At 40.0% G+C, this 20,277-nt stretch overlaps 2 long non-coding RNA genes across 3 annotated transcripts; both read right to left on the bottom strand.

Moving 5' to 3' along the window:
• Positions 1 to 18,733: 18,733 nt before the first annotated feature.
• On the bottom strand, positions 18,734 to 19,456 carry LOC143135418 (uncharacterized). Its single transcript, XR_012988946.1, has 2 exons — positions 19,351 to 19,456; positions 18,734 to 19,182 (listed from the first exon to the last, which is right to left on the bottom strand). It is a non-coding gene; the product is annotated as an uncharacterized LOC143135418 (long non-coding RNA).
• Positions 19,457 to 19,465: 9 nt separating this feature from the next.
• LOC143135419 (uncharacterized) lies at positions 19,466 to 20,057 on the bottom strand. Of its 2 annotated transcripts, none has more exons than XR_012988948.1 (3): positions 19,998 to 20,057; positions 19,787 to 19,869; positions 19,466 to 19,661 (listed from the first exon to the last, which is right to left on the bottom strand). It is a non-coding gene; the product is annotated as an uncharacterized LOC143135419 (long non-coding RNA). The 2 variants fall into 2 exon arrangements; XR_012988947.1 differs by having other exon boundaries at positions 19,466 to 19,655.
• Between the last annotated feature and the right edge of the window lie 220 nt (positions 20,058 to 20,277).

Here is a 20,277-nt window from a genome sequence, read left to right as displayed (position 1 = left end):
CCAAACCAAATCTTCTGCTTTTGATAGTATGACGCTCCAAACAAAACGCATGTCTCACAATAAAAGAGAATGCAATAAAACGCACATAAGAAATAAAGGCCTGCCTCGAATACAAGCCTGCCCCAAATAGAGGTCGGTGCTTTGCACAGCCTAAGTAAATAGACCTCAGCCATAATTTGAGGGTTGACGAGTCTGTCTCCTAAACATTTCTCACCCGTTATCCAAACATGCATGAAAAGATTTGAAAACAAAACTCAGCCAGGTTATTTTGAGAATAATGACTTTCTCTTCAGCATTGTCTTCACTGTTAAAACGGGGCAGATACGTTTACAGAGATACACTGTAAGGTTGGCTGCAAAGATTATGCAGACCGTTACAATTGACTGACACACACACACGCATGCACACACATTATCGAAAATCATACACCAGATGCTTTAGGCTATAGTCTTTCTACATGGGTTTAGTTCATGATCGGGCTATAAGACCAAACTTTAATAGTGGTTGGTGTAAACCGGGAAATCTTAGCGTCCCCACAGCTCAATGCAACACTGAGCAGTTGAGTGAATGTTCTGCAGAATATTTAACCCGATTGGAGATCTGCTCAAAATCTGAGGCTGGAGTAGCTGTGTATCCTCGCAAAGGACCTTTTGCCCTCTTACTTTGCTTAATTTTCTTGTTAACCAAATATACACGTGAAGCTGTGGTCACAGCCCAATAACTGTCTGCAACTGCCATATTCTTCAGCTGGCAGACTGCAATCAGCGAAATAAAGAGTTGACTGACAGACTGAGGTTAGTAAAAACCTGAGTTATGAAGAATAAATAGCTGATGGACAGGCTAACGTTTCTCTGACCGCAAAAACACTTGCTGTGTTCAGATGGCCCTTCTCTACAGAGAGTACAATCTTGACCTTTTGTTCTCTATGTAGCCTGCACTATCACTCTGACTGATCATGGAGCACATGATCTCCATATTCAAGTAGGCTATACAAGCAATTATGAAAAGAAGAATTTCTGTTTGAGTCATTTCAAATTATTCAAGAGGCTACATTTAAACTATACAATGTTCAATTGATAGCATTACCAAAACATTACTGAAGCCTAGGTGTGAAGAATTAAATTACCTAGATTGTGGTAGATCTTATTGTAATTTTTACCAGTTATCAACTGAAACAACAGGAAATAAACAGGGCAAATCTTTGTTCTTTGTGTTTCACAATGTTGTTATCCACATTTTTTTTTTTTGTGAAAGCTCATAGACCAGTTTCACATTATGATTTTGTTATTTGTTATCATGTAGGGTGGCTAATTAAACATGATACCTGGAATGCGTCAATAGAATGTGTTACATTTTGCATTTTGATGTGTCGGATGGTGGGGGTATGTGAGCCGAGCCAGGATGTACAGTAGGTGGTGGTACGCGGGAAAAGAAGTTTGGGAAATGTTGCTGTAGGCTATACTACTTACCTACATTGCTGGTACATTTAGCGTCCTTCAGTAGCCTATAGGTTATATACAGCTTAGTTGGTTTGTGCATGAATATGACTTGACATTTTGTACATTTCCGTCAGTCTACAGTATTTTAGCCCATCTTTACAAAGAGAACCCTTCCGAGATAAAACCAAAGATTCAATAGTTACACACACACACACACACACACAACTAGCATAGATGTGCGAGCATGGGGTTTGTTCGTGCGCAGCAGTGCAACATTTATTTATTTACCATGTGTTAATTAAGTTGAAGAGGCTCTCCAATGTAGGTGTAGCGTGTATTTGTTTATTTGTAGTACCCTTTTCATTACATGACACAGTGCCATAAAAAATGAATGCAAGCCTAGCATAGCTATCTTAAAAGCACCAATTTCCGCCCCTTTCGTTCGAAAATTCTTAAACAAAGATGTTTTTTAAAGTTAAAAATAACATTGGCCTATTCTTATTATTATTATTAATTGCTGTGCATCCACAGCATCACTTAAACTAGCTCCATGTCTCGCTGTTGTCACATGACAGCTGCAGGTTGAAAGCTGTGTGTGTGTGTGAGGAGAAAAGACACATAGGCTACGGGAAGCACTAGAAGCATGCTTTGCAGACATTACGTTAGATGCACCAGTGCGACCAAGGAAAAGTTTTAGTAGCACCCTTAACCATTGTGGTTACATATGATCTTTGAAACAGCTATGTGCAAACACCAGGACATTATGTGACATTTGTCAGCCAGAACAGCCTGTGGTTTCCTGTGTAGAGGCCTGTTACAGGTACTGCACGTTTTTCTATGACTACTTTTATGAGAAATGGATGAGACATGTCATTAGTAGTAGAACTCAAATTCTCCATGTTCAGCGCTCGATGGTGTTTTCAACCCCCAATGACATATTCCAGTCGACTTAAAGGCACCTAACTCTAACCCTAACCTTAACACATGCCTAGTCTTGGTGATGAACCATGTAGCGAGGAAGCTTCACTCCTTTGGCACCCCGGACTCATCCACTTTTGGAGTTGGGGCTGCAGAAAACTGAGCCGTGCCAAGAGTTCGTGCAATGAAGAACTGTCATTCATACACATAGCAGCTATCTTCTCCTTAAGGAAGGCAGCAAAAGGAGAAATTGACTTCTTTGGCAGGCACCACTGAGCTAGATGTCTTCGGCTTGCCCTTAAAAAGGGCATCCATTCCTCTAAATTCCTCTTCTATTTTCTTCAGAGACAGAGTCCACCCCACCTAAGGCCTGCCAAGCCTTCGCCCTACAGGGACAGTTAAGGGTGGATTAATCTGCTCAATTTTTTCTTTATGCAAATCATCCACAAATCTTGGAGCACTTTATTAAGGTCCATGATTATTCCACTTCTGACATCACTTGTAATGACTTCAGCTTTATTTATGTCAGAATGATCTGGATTAGTCATTAACAACATGAAATTCTATGGCTTACAATCTAGTTGTGCCATCTGAACTGAGACACTTCACTCAAAGGTAGGGTGGCCAGACGTCCTGCTTTAGGGAGGACGGTCCTGATTTTCAATGCCCTGTCCTGCGTCCTGCGCAACATCAAGCAGGACGCATATTTGAGACAGGCTTGAAGAGGAGTTCTAGAATATTTGCTGGCAGCACATATCATAACATATCATAACATATCTAGTCTAACAAATGATTGGCTAAGAGCAGTGTCAGATAAATATCTGAGCAGATCATTGGTTAAAAACGTAAAGAAGGCTCCATGTGCTGCTACATCATATGTATTCCGGCTTCATTGACAGAAAGTTAGCATTGTGCCAAAACCAGTGCTCGATTTACGTGGGAGCCAGAGGGAGCCGAGCTCCCATAGAGTGAGGACTGGCTCCCATGAAAGCAACAAAGTCAAAAATCTGAGGGGGTCTCTCATATCTGAAGGCGTCATTGTAATTTAATCTTAAACAACCGCTCATTATCCATCCCTGTGCGATCTCTTACCATGAAAGACGTTCAATTAAAATATAGGCTACTACGGGACGTAGACCTACACTACGCTCTTGAACGCAGCATGACTGCACTTCACCACCACACCACTAGACTAGCCTATATGAGCAAACCGTATACGATTGATTTGACAGCACTTGCAAGTCTGAAGAAGTCACCCTGCTTTGATGCAAGTGTTTTGTCTATTTACATAGACCTTTACTGGGCTAGGCTACATGGTTTGATACGTGCTGAAAAGTCCTGTTTGCTGTTGAACTTGCGCTTCACCTCTTCTATGTTGATTGACAAAGCCATAAATTATGGCACATAATGCAGCCTACTTCAATGATTGTGTGAACTGATCTGTAGCTATCCTCTGCCATTCAGAGCTCTGGAAAGTTCACAGATATTTTGAAACACCTGTTAGCAATCTTTGATGACGGAATATTCAATGGCTACCCGACAACCTCTCAGCAAATTCCAAAATTGTTCGTCTATTTATTTCCACGGTTCAACACACGAGACGACTGAACACCCCGGTGTTGATATCACTATGTGTACATTAGCCTATAATACTAGAACATAGTTTGGCTGCAATGGCTTTATTCATTTCTGCCAGTTAGTGCATTTTCCCTGTGTATAAATTATACATGCATTATTGCGTTTGACACTGAGGATAGCCTATCTGAGACAGTGGTCTGTAGGGTGACCAGATGAGATTGGCTGAAATTCGGGACGCTTTTTTTTTCGCGGAGGGGGGTGGGGGGGGGGTGGTAGGCCTACAGCGAATTTTCAAACCTGTACCAAAACACATTTTTATTCAAACATCAAGTCTGCCTCAAAATACAACAGAGAAATCATATACTCAAAATGTCATTGTGGGAAAAAAACAAAAAAAAGCAATGACTGCGTAACAGTGCAAATCAGACCTTTCAGAATAAGAATAATAGCCTAACGCTAATAACAAGCCTTGCCAAAATTATGGGTCATTAAGTAAGAATACAAAATAATTGTTAGATTCAGTAGATGTTAAAACGACATGGACATTAGGCCGAACTTCCGACGTATTTTTTTTTGCACACACGCTGGCTCTGCCTGCTGCGCTGCCTGCACATTCAATGTCCTCGGCTTCGCGAAATCAGTGCATATTCGCGCCTAATTATAGAACGTCAAAAAGAAACAAAGTAGCCGGGCTGCATCCAGACACTTAGCTGCCGTTGGGGGCTGCATGCAGTCGACTCAACCTCTCTACGGACAGTTTTTAATGTTTATCAGAAAATAACTACTCAGTATTCTGATTGAGTATAATTTTCGGGACAATTAGGGCAGGATTCGGGATTCGGGACAACTGCTTGGATATCGGGACTGTCCCGAATTTTTCGGGACGTCTGGTCACCCTAGTGGTCTGGTTAAAATGAGTTACGTTGTTAAATTGAGAATGGCACTCAGACTAAATCGTTTAGTCTATTTCTTTGTATTGTGAAATTGAAATGAAATATGGACTATTACAATCAATAATATGTTGACATTAATTAAAAGGAATCAATTTCTATGAAAAATCTCTGTCTGTTGTATGCGTAAAAGTAAAGCCTAGGCCTACCGTGTGCATATACTGCGCAAATGCGCCACTCGCGCCTAGGCTATTTAATTATAGAGAGACCCCCTTAAAGACAAAAAGATAATTCGAGCCCTGGCCAAAACGTAAGACCTCGTTCAATTCAGAATGGACGAAAGTGCATGAGTTTATATCGAAAAGCAGTCAAGACTCCTTCCATGGCTTCTGCAAACACATCGATGTGACGTTGACATAAGCAACTACATGTACTGTAACTCACTCACACACACACACACACACACAGATGAAGACACTGAAGACCCAAAAGACTGAAGCACTTTAGACTCACTCACTCACTCACTCTCTCACACACACAGATGAAGACACTGAAGACAAGTCCCCAAAAGACTGAAGCACTTCAGAAATGCATTTTTTTAACAATCTCCTTTGTTGTTTACATAAAAGGTTATTTATAATTTTTTTAAACATTTTTTAATTATGTATGTTACCTGTTATTTATTTTTACATTTAAGTCCACACATGTTATGCTTTGTGGCACTCTGCACTTTAAAAGATTCATCTCAGTGGTCAGTTTTTGAATGCCACAAGGTGTTGAATAACAAATACTGTGAACAAACACTTTTTGACTTTTCATTAAATATTTTTCCTATTCAGCTACACAAACATCATCTTTAAACCACACAAAATTGTATTGTAAATGAGAGTATACCAGAGTCCTATGTACACCATAGTAATGTATTGATATGCCGCATAATGTCCTCCTTTTTGGTGTTATGGAAATGGTCACCCTACTCAAAGGGTAGCTGTTTCAGTATAACATTACACTGCATGAAAGAACACAACATGCATGACAACACACACACTTTGTATTAGGCTTCTAATAACATTTAAATTATTTAATAACCAAAACATTATGAATATCCAGCTAAGCACACTGGGTAATGAACATTCAAGACTTGTTGCTATAGACTTGTTGCTAAGGACTCCATACTAGGATGTCCAGAAGATTCATCAGCCACTACAATATTTTTATTTGGAATTTGGGAGAAATGTTGTCAGTAGTCAGTATAGAATAAACAAAACTGTTTTTCTTACTCATACTGAAAACAGAGACACTGTTAATTTAGCTTTTTTTTCCCCCAGAGTTGTATATTTGCCCAGCTATGAGACGACACTTGAGGCTTACAGTCCATTCATTGTCATTCCATCATTTACTGCACATGTTATAGAAGAGAGTAGTGGTTCTGTAGTTTGTAATGATGCGAAACAAACCACATTAATTATTTATATATTATTTTATATTTATTTATTATTTAATTGTATTAATCTATTTATTATTATTATCTTTTTAGCCAATACAAGGTGGGACGTTATCTGTTTAAATATGCCTAACTATCTGGTTTCCTAATAAGTAGCCTATGTACGGTCTTTCTTCTTTGATAACTACCATTGCACAATCTACATTGTGGGCTATGCAAGCAAAACGTTACTTTTACTTTAGCCTTTGTAAATCATGCAACTTCCTTAGGCTACTTGGTGTGAATACCTTTTTTGAAATGCAAAAAATGAAGACTGAATCTAGGGAGTATGTGAATGTCTGGGAATTAACGTTAGTTCAGAACATTAGTTCAGAAGACTTTTTCATATGCTCATATCGTGTGCAGTCTTCGTGGGCTTAATGTAACAGTTCACGCTCACTGGCAGCACTGACAAGACCACCAAGTAAATGTGATGTGACAGTCTTAGTGAATGAGTCAACAGCAGATAAACAGTTTTAGCAAACAGAACAGCCTGATCTCACCAAACGGCGTAGAATGACACGCCAATTTCTTATGTCATTTAGCGTGTTATTCATACGCCGTTTTGCGTTTTCGCGTGTCATTTCAGCCTTTTAGTCCCAATTGATTTGTGCCAGCAGAAAGGTAGCGTGTAATCTTACGCGCAATGGGGATTTTTTCCGGGCTTTTCCGGCAAAAACGAAGACCTACGAAGGTTGGTTGCTCTCAGAGCGCTGTTTTGATCAATGGAATTTGACAAAAGGGGGTCACACAGAAAACTGCTTTGCCACCTTTTAAAACAAATTGTAAAACAAATATAACTGAAATAGCCTACTGCCAATTCTACTCCATTAACACCTGTAGAAAATGGAGTAGAATTGGAGTGGTCAAACAGGTGAATAGCGTGTGATAGGCCTATAAACTTTCGTTTGCATTAAAGTTTAGTCCATCAGATTAATTTAGCTAGAATAGAATAAATGAGTAGCCTTACACTGACTGACTTTTCAAGTCGTTAGTGTGAGCCTATACAATCAATGATGTGATCGATTATACATGTCTTGTGTACAGTAGGCTACAATTCGCGCGGGAATGCCGTCATTGAGTGCAACAATTTTCATTGCGTTTGATCCGTCATCCCGGTAAGTCGCATTTATTTAGCCTACTCTTAGTCCAGTGTAAGCATGGGAAATATGACAAATTAGCATGACTAATGGCATATAATAAACTTCTAACCTTAATCGTAAATGTTATTAATGCTATGGACTGACAGTCTACATTTCTTTGTCTATGTCAGGCCGCTTTTTGTTATGAAACCGACTTCGATCTGTTTTATTATCCTCTTTGTAGACTAGACTACTTATTTGACTTAGGCCTACTTATTTTCTTACAATAGCCTAGGCTACTAATATACTGTAATGACATTGCATTGTCAGTTTTAAGAGGAGAAGTGTTTGATCAGGTGTGCCCAATTTTGCCGCTGGAATTTTTGTCCTGGCGGCTTTTTAGTGGTTACAGTTCATCATCTGACCACAGTTTTAGGGCAATTGGGATTAGGCGCTGTGGAGGCTCATATAACGTTATATGAGATGGCATGGCATAAAATAGGAGGTATGTCTGGTAAACCAGTATGTACATATACTGGTTTTACAACTAATAATGGTAGAATTCATGGCAATGAACATAAAAAAGTATAATTATAGGATACATAGGCCTAACAAAGAAAGAACTCAGGATTTATGGGCAATTGTTTTTAGCAGGTTACGAAATATCCCTATTTGACTAAAACTCCCATTTTAAGAGAGAATAAGAATGTTTTTACAGTTTTGGAGGGCTATCATTTTATCTTTGTTATCCCCCTTTGTTCTCTTTTAGTTCTCTTACACGTGTTGGATATTTTGGTCTTTTTAAGAAAAAAAAATGCTGGTGGGAGTTATAAGACTAAGTCTGTCTGAGGTGTTTATAGGGAATCAAAATCTGACAAGGATATTTTGCTTTCTGGACATGGCAATTGCATCAAATTTCATGGGCATCTTCCTTGCCATCCAAACATGTGCCACATGTGTTCAAGAGATATAGCTATTTGATGTGTGTGTTAGAGGTTAGATGAAATCCCTATTTGGCTACTTTTTAACGCCCTAGCAACCATCTTAATTACCCTAGCAACCATCTTAATTACCCTAGCAACCACTTGTATAATGTCAAGCTAGCAACCACCATAGCAACCAACATAGCAACCGTGTTATTTTGCATAGCAACCACCATATCTACCCTAACAACACCATAGCAACCATTCAAATTACCCCATCAACAACCTAGCAACCACCACAATATGACCATAGTAACTACCATAGCAACCACGGTATTTAGCATAGTAAACGCCATATGTACCCTAGCAACGCTATATATTTACTGACCTGACCAACATATGTGTGTTTTTTGGGTGTCTCAGAGATCCCACCTTTGGAACAGTTGTCAGGGGCCTCAAGTCGGTGCCGTGTGTCTTTGTCCCATCCCTCTAGAACCTAGCGTTACCACGCCAGAAGAGGGAAACCTTGTACGTTTCGAACCGTTTATCTCCTTCCGGGAATAATCCACCGACTCCAAACTGAGCCTGGCTTGTTTGTGATGTCCTGTTGTTCAACATATTCTGATTTCATACTGATCGGACCAACATAAGTGAGTTTTTTGGCTAAAAATGTAAAAATGGCTAAACGTTAGCAATTCTACTGCTTTGTTGTTTTGCATAGCAACCACCATATGTACCCTAGCAACACCCAAGCAACCACCTTAATTACCCTAGCAACGCCCTAGCAACCATCTTAATTACCCTAGCAACCATCTTAATTACCCTAGCAACCACTTGTATAATGTCAAGCTAGCAACCACCATAGCAACCAACATGCTTACCCTAACAACCACCATAGCAACCGTGTTATTTTGCATAGCATCCACCATATCTACCCTAGCAACACCATAGCAACCATTCAAATTACCCTAGCAACAACCACAATATGACCATAGTAACCAACACAGCAACCACGGTATTTAGCATAGTAAACGCCATATGTACCCTAGCAACGCTATATACATTTACTGACCTGACCAACATATGTGTGTTTTTTGGCTAAAAATGTAAAAATGCCTAAATGTTAAATCGCCAAAAAAGTAGTTTTTGGCAGTACATTGCTTTGCATTACAGCTAGAGGGATGAAACTTTGCATGCTCCATGTGGGTCATGTGCAGAAGGTCTGACTTGAATTTCAGCCTCGTAGCTCCATGCTACCACCCACAACTCCCCCTCTGAAGTGGGAGTGGTCAACTTTTTTTATGTTTTTCCTTCACAGTTTTTTTTGTGGGTGTCTCAGAGATCCCACCTTTAGAACAGTTGTCAGGGGCCTCAAGGCGGTGCTGTTCATCTTGGTCCCATCCCTCTAGCACCTAGCGTTACCGCGCCAGAAGAGAGAAACCTTGTACGTTTCGAACAGTTTATCTCCTTCCGGGAATAATCCACCGACTCCAAACTGAGCCTGGCTTGTTTGTGATGTCCCGTTGTTCAACATATTCTGATTTCATACTGATCGGACCAACATAAGTGAGTTTTTTGGCTAAAAATGTAAAAATGGCTAAACGTTAGCAATTCTACTGCTTTGTTATTTTGCATAGCAACCACCATATGTACCCTAGCAACACCCAAGCAACCACCTTAATTACCCTAGCAACGCCCTAGCAACCATCTTAATTACCCTAGCAACCATCTTAATTACCCTAGCAACCACTTGTATAATGTCAAGCTAGCAACCACCATAGCAACCAACATGCTTACCCTGACAACCACCATAGCAACCGTGTTATTTTGCATAGCAACCACCATATCTACCCTAGCAACACCATAGCAACCATTCAAATTACCCTAGCAACAACCTAGCAACCACCACAATATGACCATAGTAACCACCATAGCAACCACGGTATTTAGCATAGTAAATGCCATATGTACCCTAGCAACGCTATATATTTACGGACCTGACCAACATATGTGTGTTTTCTGGCTAAAAATTGAAAAATGGCTAAATGTTAAATAGTCAAAAAAGTATTTTTTGCAGACACAATGCTTTGCGTTACAGCTAGAGGGATGAAACTTTGCATGCTCCATGTGGGTCATGTGCAGAAGGTCTGACTTGAATTTCAGCCTCGTAGCTCCATGCTACCACCCACAACTCCCCCTCTGAAGTGGGAGTGGTCAACTTTTTTTATGTTTTTCCTTCACAGTTTTTTTTGTGGGTGTCTCAGAGATCGATCCCACCTTTAGAACAGTTGTCAGGGGCCTCAAGGCGGTGCTGTTCATCTTGGTCCCATCCCTCTAGCACCTAGCGTTACCGCGCCAGAAGAGAGAAACCTTGTACGTTTCGAACAGTTTATCTCCTTCCGGGAATAATCCACCGACTCCAAACTGAGCCTGGCTTGTTTGTGATGTCCCGTTGTTCAACATATTCTGATTTCATACTGATCGGACCAACATAAGTGAGTTTTTTGGCTAAAAATGTAAAAATGGCTAAACGTTAGCAATTCTACTGCTTTGTTATTTTGCATAGCAACCACCATATGTACCCTAGCAACACCCAAGCAACCACCTTAATTACCCTAGCAACGCCCTAGCAACCATCTTAATTACCCTAGCAACCATCTTAATTACCCTAGCAACCACTTGTATAATGTCAAGCTAGCAACCACCATAGCAACCAACATGCTTACCCTAACAACCACCATAGCAACCGTGTTATTTTGCATAGCATCCACCATATCTACCCTAGCAACACCATAGCAACCATTCAAATTACCCTAGCAACAACCTAGCAACCACCACAATATGACCATAGTAACCACCATAGCAACCACGGTATTTAGCATAGTAAATGCCATATGTACCCTAGCAACGCTATATATTTACGGACCTGACCAACATATGTGTGTTTTCTGGCTAAAAATTGAAAAATGGCTAAATGTTAAATAGTCAAAAAAGTATTTTTTGCAGACACAATGCTTTGCGTTACAGCTAGAGGGATGAAACTTTGCACGCTCCATGTGGGTCATGTGCAGAAGGTCTGACTTGAATTTCACATCTGAAGTGGGAGTGGTCAACTTTTTTTATGTTTTTCCTTCACAATTCTTTTTGTGAGTGTCTCAGAGATCCCACCTTTGGGAGAGTTGTCAGGGGCCTCAAGGCGGTGCCTTGCGTCTTGGTCCCATCCCTCTAGCACCTAGCGTTACCACGCCAGAAGAGAGAAACCTTGTATGTTTCAAACTGTTTATCTCCTTCCGGGAATAATCCACAGTCTCCAAACTGAGTCTGGCTTGTTTGTGATGTCCCGTTGTTCAACATGTTCTGATTTCATACTGATCGGATCAACATAAGTGTGTTTTTTGGCTAAAAATGTAAAAATGGCTAAATGTTAAATCGCCAAAAAAGTAGTTTTTGCTGGCACAATGCTTTGCGTTACAGCTAGAGAGATGACACTTTGCATGCTCCATGCGGGTCATGTTATGATATGGACCACCCTTGCCATTGTGGACTCCACTATTAAGGGACAGGTAATTCAACCACCTAAAGCATATATTTTCTAACAGTTTTGCCTTTACATCCTGCAGAAGTTCAAGAGGGATCTCTCGTATGCAGTGCTGCTCCTTTGCCTCATCAAGGTGAGACATGTGTAACCTACAGTATATTCCACCCTTATGTTTGCTTAATCTCATCCTGGCATATGGTTTTATTAAGCACTAAAAACTACCTGCACTCGTCACGTCACTCTGAACAGTGATGTCATCCTGGCATATGGTTTTATTAATCACACAGAAGGGAGGAATATAACTTATTATACTGTAGCTTAGATCACATCTCCACACTACAGGCGTTCAAAAAATATATCATTTAGGCTATCTACGGTAGGTATGGTTATGGTAGGTATGGTTATGGATATGGTTTGCATGGCTGAAACTGCTTTGCCTTTGAGTTGGAGCTCAAAACGTATCATATGTGAACCTTGTTCGTCAATATACAAAATAGTGCCATGTATAGATTTATGTCCTCCAATGGTTGCAGGAAAGTGGGATATGTCCTATTGTATGTTAAATCATACCTACAACTGACCAGCTTTCAGAAAATATATGGTTTGCATGGCTGAAACTGCTTTGCCTTTGAGTTGGAGCTCAAAACGTATCATATGTGTACCTCGTTCGCAAATATGCAAAATAGAGCCATGTATAGATTTATGTCCTGCAAAGTTTGCAGCATGGTGACACATGTCCTATTGTATGTTAAATTACACCTACAACTGATCGTATGATATGCAAAAGTCTGCAGGAAAGTAGGTCAGGCTTTCAGAATATATACAGTGGGACATGTCTCAATTCATGTTAAATGTTCATCATTTTCTTCATAATTAAAGGTTTGAAGAGACAGAGGACGGTGGTGCAAAAGAGAAGGAGGGCCAGCCGGGCCTCGTGGAGTTCAATCAGTGGCAGGGTATTTTTTAGCCTGACAGTGTAGCTGAAATGTTAAAGTTGGTGACTTTTTGGAGAGCTAGACAGTAAAGATGTGCACCTGCTAATATTGGGTGCAGTGAAGAAAGAAAGGGAGGGAGGCTGCTTTTAAAAGAGAGGGAAAGTATAATCTTTTTTATATTGTTTTCAGATGAAGAATTGGTGCAGTGGTGAGGCTGGAGCACCCCTGGCTTTTGCCGTATGGGTTGATTTCAGCAGTGAGTCACCCACCTTAAATTTCACAGGTATATGTAATATTTATTCAACAACATTTCAATGATGAGATCGATCTATCGAAGATGACATTCAATGGAAGAACAATTATTTTAGTATGGTCACAATCTGGCCCTGAGTTTTGATAAAAATTATATTGACATGGCACCACAAACCTAATTGATAATGGATTTTAAGGGGGGGGGTTTCGGTTACGGTTCATTTAGGGCCAAAGTATCTTGAGGCCTTTTGGACCAATGACAGGAAGGCTGAGCTGCTGAACATGTACACTAATAGGGGTGTGTCAAGTGGTATGTATAAATGAAAGTGGTGTTAAGGTTTGTTTCTGTGTCAATCCTTTCTTGAAGTTCAGAAAAGGAACCTTAACATTTTTTTTTAATGACACTGAGCATAATGTCTTACAGATGCTTTGGGGGGAGAGGCCATACGTTGACCCTGATATCAGTGGCACACATTGCCGGATGGCAATTGGCCGTCTGATAAAAGAACATGGTATGACTGGCATTCTATGTTTTCAATTTCCTTATTTAAAGATCAAAATTATGCAGACTACTGAATCTGATTACACTTTAACACCCTTCTATCTCAGCACTGAGTCAAGGTTTGTCTGGGCCTGAATATCTGCCACAACACAGGCCGCCTTGGTGGCCTGAGGTGTTGCCCTTTGCCTCAGTCAGTGACGGTACGTTAATATTGAATAACCAACTATTACTGTTTCAACTGCATGCACACAGCTGTTGCAACATGATTTGACTTTAACTTTGTTCCTCACTATGGTCATTTTGATACACTTTGATGCATTGTTTGCCATTTTTTAAAGGAAAAGGTGAAGGGCGTAAAGCTTTCACTGCTGAAAAGCTGAGGCAGGTGGTACGCTCATACAATGCGTATTACAATCTCTAGGTATATATACAATTGTATGAACCTGTCTAAAACCTTTTGCATACCAGTGTGTTTTACAGACTAAAACAGATTTGTACATACATATCCCCCCTCAACCCCCACCCCACCCCATGAGGTAAAGACACTGGGGCACAGCGCCTCTCACCCCCCCCACCAGCCACCCCTCTCCCCCATGAGGCAAGGACGCCCAGGCACAGCGCCCCTCACCCCCCCCACAACCCACCCCATGAGGCAAGGACGCTGGGCACCAGCAGCAGCCTCACTACCAGCAGCAGCATCACCACTACCAGCCTTTAATGCAGATTTCAATCTCCAGGTATATATGTACAATTGTATCAAGCTGTCTAAATTGCTGTAGTTTTGCTTCATTCCTTAAAAACACAGAAAATACTTAAAAAGAGAAGGATGAATGATTTCAAGTGCAACCATTGTGTTTAAAGACATTTGTACATACATATCTAACAACGATGCGCTTTTCCCTTAGTCAGAGAATGTGCAGCAGTTTGTTGAGGCACCACCAGCAACAGTAGCAGTACCAGCTGTGTCAGTGGCAGGAGCAGCACCAACAGCAGCACAAACACCATCAGCACCAGCAGCATTGGCAGATTATAAAGAAGGATCACAATGAATATTATGTAATTTTCTTTAATGTGTCAACATCTTTTGGAAAAGTAAAGCATATCATCCTAAAGCAATCTCACTTTTCTTTGTTTGTTGATAAGCTACGTGTTTTTCATCGTAATTGATTCAATATCCAAGTGTGACAGTTTTGGTGTATCGTAAACAGAACAGGACAATTGGAAATAGTTAGCCACCTACAGAGTCTAAAAACAAGCAGATTAGCACTAGCAGATTTAGGCCTACTTCTTTCCCAATGCAATAACATAAAAGCATTCATTCATTTACTCATTAGTCATTTCAGTTTGTATTATTACATTCATTATTATTGTTGTAATCTCACATGTACTATGACTACCATAATTAAAATTAGATAGATACATAGATAATGTGTCCTAATAGGCCTACAGTGAAAATACATAAATAGCCAACTGTTCCAGCAAGGAGGAAGATGGGGTAGGCCTATGGATATCGGGCATGCATATCCACTCCTAGGCCTATTCTCCTACACTCCCCCTGTAGTAGCCAGCATTACATTTAAATCTCTCACTTTGGCCTATAGGACACTGACTGGATCTGCTCCTTGTTATTTTAATTCAAGATGTACTTCCCCAGCCGCTCACTGCTGTCTTCTGATTACCATTTGTTCTGTCGACTACTCATGAACGCTATTCAAGATTCTTCCTCAGTGGTTCCATGTGGGTGCAATAAGTTGCACAGTGCTCTCTGTTCCTGTGATAGTTTACAGTGTTTTTAAAAGGCGTCTAAAGGCACGTTTGTTCAACATGCAGTCCATTAAGCAGTAAAGCACTATAACTTGTTATTATATAATTGATTGAATGGGCATTTGTTTATTAGCCTATTGCTATTGTCCTTATTACAGTCTGACCAACATCTTCATTTGTTCCCTGTTCAATTTAAGTGTTATATTGTTATCTATTTATATGTTGCTTTGAACAGCAAAGATAGGATAACGAGCCTCCTTATTCTTCAGTCAAGCAAGTAGCCTACGGGGCGTTGCCTAGCAACAAGGGTCAGAAGTAGCCAACACGTTTTTCGATATTTTGTGGAATTATACTTATTTTCATTGAATTCCAATGTCGTGAGTCATGTACCAACTTGCTTTAACTATTTCTCTACATATACCCAGCAAAAGTCGTCTGTGCCAGTGTTTTGCATCCTAACAATAATTTGTTTATGTTTTAAACCGTTTTAATGAACTACAAATTCGGCGCCATTGTTATAAAGCAGCGTTGAAATGAACGCTACACGTCATGGGCCATGTAGTCTAATTACAGAAATAGCTATAATTTCAAAATTACAAAAATATTTTTATACATAACATGAGAAACATGCTTGAATTATTAAGATGTATCACCTGCTTGACTATAAAGTCAAAAGCTTGCAACATTTGTAATATTTTAAAATAAATGTAATTTTCCCATTTTTGCACATGAGGTACACAAATGACAGAAACATTATTTATAACACATATCTTAAGTAATAAGCATACCAAATTTCGGACAAATCTGACCAGTGCTTCCACAATTCAGGAAACTCAAAATATTACATTTTTACACCTTTGAGGGGCGCTACTGAGGTAACCGGGGTACCTGGGGCATTAAAAATTATTGGAGATGCTTCCTTGCATCCGGATGAACAACATATGCTATTTTATTTCACCCTCTGAATATTTACATTTTTCCTCAACTGGGCATAATGACCATGCGTAGCCTACATTTGGATGAGCATGACATGATTAACGTTAAGCAATAGTTTCAACTTTGGCAAAAAACATTTGACATGGACTTAAAGGGATAGAGGAAGCTTTTAAGGGTTTGGGATGGCATCATCAACCCAACTTGGTTTGATCCATGAACTTGTGCATCCAAAACTGTCAGAAAATGCAGCCGAATGGCTGCGTGGATGGTACTTTGCAGGACTGTCGCGTAGGTCAAAACTGACCAGCAGGGTGATGTCATGCAAATCATGTTTATTTCATATCAAAACACTTGCATATATCAGATAAAAGCACAATATCGATGTTATGAGGTGCTTGGTTTGATCCATGAACTTGTGTGCATCCAAAACTGTCAGAAAATTTGTAAAAAAGCTGCATTTTGTGACAGTTTTGGATGCACACAAGTTCATGGATCAAACCAAGCACCTCATAACATCGATATTGTGCTTTTATCTGATATATGCAAGTGTTTTGATATGAAATAAACATGATTTGCATGACATCATCCTGCTGGTCAGTTTTGACCTACGCGACAGCCCTGCAAAGTACCATCCACACAGCCATTCGGCTGCATTTTCTGACAGTTTTGGATGGACACAAGTTCATGGATCAAACCAAGCACCTCATAACATCTATATTCTGCTTTTATCTGATATATGCAAGTGTTTTGATATGAAATAAACATGATTTGCATGACATCACCCTGCTGGTCAGTTTTGACCCACGCGACAGCCCTGCAAAGTAACCTACCATACAGCCATTCGGCTGCATTTTCTGACAGTTTTGGATGGACACAAGTGGATGGATCAAACCAAGTTGGGTTGATGATGCCATCCCAAACCCTCAAAAGCTTCCTCTATGCCTTTAAGTCCATGTCAAATGTTTTTTGCCAAAGTTGAAACTATTGCTTTACGTTCTCATCATGTCATGCTCATCCAAATGTAGGCTACGCATGGTCATATTTTGCCCAGTTGAGGAAAAATGAAAATATTCAGAGGGTGAAATAAAATAGCATATGTTGTTCATCCGGATGCAAGGAAGCATCTCCAAGAATTTTTAATGCCCCAGGTACCCCGGTTACCTCAGTAGCGCCCCTCAAAGGTGTAAAAATGTAATATTTTGAGTTTCCTGAATTGTGGAACCACTGGTCAGATTTGTCTGAAATTTGGTATGCTTATTACTTAAGATATGTGTTATAAATAATGTTTCTGTCATTTGTGTACCTCATGTGCAAAAATGGGAAAATTACATTTATTTTAAAATATTACAAATGTTGCAAGCTTTTGACTTTATAGTCAAGCAGGTGATACATCTTAATAATTCAAGCATGTTTCTCATGTTATATATAAAAATATTTTTGTAATTTTGAAATTATAGCTATTTCTGTAATTAGACTACATGGCCCATGACGTGTAGCGTTCATTTCAACGCTGCTTTATAACAATGGCGCCGAATTTGTAGTTCACTAAAACGGTTTTGTATTAAAACATAAACAAAATTGTTAGGATGCAAAACACTGGCACAGACGACTTTTGCTGTCTATAATATGTATAGAAATAGTTAAAGCAAGTTGGTACATGACTCACAACATTTGCATTCAATGAAAATAAGTATAATTCCACAAAATATCGAAAAACGTGTACTTCTGACCCTTGTTGCTAGGCAACGCCCCGTAGGGCTACCTGCTTGGCTGAAGAATAGGCTCTCCTAATCTTTGCTGTTCAAAGCAACATAAATAGATAACAAATATAACACTTAAATTGAACAGGTAACAAATGAAGATGTTGGTCAGACTGTAATAAGGACAATAGCAATAGGCTAATAAACAAATGCCCATTCAATCAATGATATAATAACAAGTTATAGTGCTTTACTGCATAATGGACTAAGTGCATGTTGAACAAATGTGCCTTTAGACGCCTTTTAAAAACACTGTAAACTATCACAGGAACAGAGTTCTGTGCAACTTATTGCACCCACATGGAACCACTGAGGAAGAGTCTTGAATTTAGCGTTCATGAGTAGGCCTAGTCGACAGAACAAATGGTAATCAGAAGACAGCAGTGGGCGGTTGGGGAAGTACATCTTGATCATTGAATTTAAATAACAAGGAGCAGATTCAGTCAGTGTCCCATATAGGCCAAAGTGAGAGATTTAAATGTAATGCTGGCTACTAGGCTACAGGGGGAGTGTAGGAGCTCAGGCCTAGGAGTGGATATGCATGCCCAATATCCATACCCCATCTTCCTCCTTGCTGGAACAGTTGGCTATATAATGTATTTTCACTGTAGGCCTATTAAGACACATTAACTATGTATCTATCTAATTTTAATTATGGTAGCCATAGTAGGCTACATGTGAGATTACAACAATAATAATGAATGTAGTAATACAAACTAAAATGACTAATGAGTAAATGAATGAATGCCTTTATTGTTATTGCATTGGGAAAGAAGTAGGCTAGTTCTAATCTGCTAGTGCTAATCTGCTTGTTTTTAGACTCTGTAACATAGGTGGCTAACTATTTCCAATTGTCCTGTTCTGTTTACGGTACAACAAAACTGTCACACTTAGATTTTGAATCAATTACGATGAAAAACACGTAGCTTATCAACAAACAAAGAAAAGTGAGATTGCTTTAGGATGATATGCTTTACTTTTCCAAAAGATGTTGACACATTAAAGAAAATGACATAATATTCATTGTGATCCTTCTTTATAATCTGCCGCTGCTGCTGGTTGTGTTTGTGGTGCTGATGGTGTTTGTGCTGCTATTGGTGCTGCTCCTGCCACTGACACAGCTGCAGCTGGTACTGCTACTGTTGCTGGTGGTGCCTCAACAAACTGCTGCACATTCTCTGACTAAGGGAAAAGCGCATCGTTGTTAGATATGTATGTACAAATGTCTTTAAACACAATGGTTGCACTTGAAATCATTCATCCTTCTCTTTTTAAGTATTTTCTGTGTTTTTAAGGAATGAAGCAAAACTACAGCAATCTAGACAGCTTGATACAATTGTACATATATACCTGGAGATTGAAATCTGCATTAAAGGCTGGTAGTGGTGATGCTGCTGCTGGTAGTGATGCTGCTGCTGGTGCCCAGCGTCCTTGCCTCATGGGGGTGGGTTGTGGGGGGGGGGGGCTGTGCCCGGGCGTCCTTGCCTCATGGGGGAGAGGGGTGGCTGGTGGGGGGGTGAGAAGCGCTGTGCCCCAGCGTCCTTACCTCATGGGGTGGGGGTTGGAGGGGTGAGGGGGGTGAGAGGCACAGCAGGTGTTTCTGCTGCTGCTGGTGTTGCTGGTGATGGGGGTGATGGTGGTGCTTCAACAGACTGCTGCAGCTCAACAGATTAAAGTAAAAGCGCATTATTGTTAGATATGTATGTACAAATCTGTTTTAGTCTGTAAAACACACTGGTATGCAAAAGGTTTTAGACAGGTTCATACAATTGTACTGTATATATACCTGGAGATTGTAATACGCATTGTATGAGCGTACCACCTGCCTCAGCTTTTCAGCAGTGAAAGCTTTACGCCCTTCACCTTTTCCTTTAAAAAATGCATCAAAGTGTATCAAAATGACCATAGTGAGGAACAAAGTTAAAGTCAAATCATGTTGCAACAGCTGTGTGCATGCAGTTGAAACAGTAACAGCTGGTTATTCAATATTAACGTACCGTCACTGACTGAGGCAAAGGGCAACTCCTCAGGCCACCAAGGCGGCCTGTGTTGTGACTGATATTCAAGCCGAGACAAACCCTGACTCAGTGCTGAGATAGAAGGGTGTTAAAGTGTACTGTAATCAGATTCAGTAGTCTGCATAATTTTGATCTTAAAAATAAGGAAATTGAAAACATAGAATGCCAGTCATACCATGTTCTTTTATCAGACGGCCAATTGCCATCCGGCAATGTGTGCCACTGATATCAGGGTCAACATATGGCCTCTCCCCCCAAA

This window comes from Alosa pseudoharengus, unplaced genomic scaffold, assembly GCF_046254945.1.
Source record: "Alosa pseudoharengus isolate Yale_2024_CS ecotype anadromous, Long Island Sound unplaced genomic scaffold, YU_APseudo_1.1 YU_APseudo_1.1_scf_2, whole genome shotgun sequence".
NCBI lineage: Eukaryota > Metazoa > Chordata > Actinopteri > Clupeiformes > Clupeidae > Alosa > Alosa pseudoharengus.
This window is presented reverse-complemented; position numbering and strand designations above follow the sequence as displayed.